We start from the raw sequence: 1142 nt of genomic DNA on the forward strand, positions 1-1142 counted from the left end.
TAATTATATAGATTATTACAGTCATTATGAGATTATCTCTCTATGATTTTTGTGAGATCGGACACGATCAGCTGTTATTCAAGGTCATTTTACAGCCCTAGGGCCGTAAAGTTTTACCGGCCTGGTCGGAAAACAATCACTTTCGGCCTCCATATGACGCACGTAAACCAGCTCATTACATCCAAGTGTGGCGAAAAAGAATTATATGTCACTTGAATATTCATTCATCAATGAGTACCTACCTACCTAGTAGAATTGAATCACAAGAAAAATTATCACACTCCTAAACACTAATCTGTCTCACAGATAGTTTTATCACACACATATTCCATAAAAACACTACCATATTGAATAGATAAATCTTCCGATTCATTCTGTAAACATCTCCAATCAATACTTTGTAGAAATCATGTTTCTATTGTAAAAGTCATGGAATGAAACTTGATTCATGAAATTGCGACTTACCTTTTGCTAAGATAAGATTAGAGTATACCTGATATTCAATTTTAATACATTTATCAATTACTCTTTATGAAAGAAAACTTTAATTTTTGATTTTGATTGGTTTTTTAATAGCTTTTCCAGTATCATTTTATAATATTCAATTAGCACTATGATGTAAATACAATTATTACTAAAGGTCATATAATAGCTTCAACAGAGTTATATAATGATTAGATGATTAAAAATAAACAGTCAAGAAATGTGGAATGAGCGTTAATAAGTAGTATTTATGATACTTCTTAATATTAGTTTTGCACTGGATTTACCTCAAAATATTATTGTACAAGCACTGACTTTATTTCTTTAATAAAAAATTATATTTAATTACCAAAAGGTATTACCAGAATACCTCCGGAATTAACAGTAGAATACCTCCGATATTACAAAAATAGAAGAGTGTCTCCTATATTATCAGAATACCTCCAATATCATCAAAATACCTTTGGTATTACTGGATAGTAATTGCTAAGATTACATAAAACGCGATCAAAGAGGCAAATACACATTATTTGACACAGATAATATCATGGTAAGTAGAAGTAGAATATTATTGGATATGAAGTAGAATATCTTCTCCTATGCACAAATTAAGTTAGTCATATACCAAACAGGTTATTAATTAATTACTCTTTTTGAAA

Source organism: Nilaparvata lugens, chromosome 12 (genome assembly GCF_014356525.2).
Source record: "Nilaparvata lugens isolate BPH chromosome 12, ASM1435652v1, whole genome shotgun sequence".
Taxonomy (NCBI): Eukaryota; Metazoa; Arthropoda; class Insecta; order Hemiptera; family Delphacidae; genus Nilaparvata; species Nilaparvata lugens.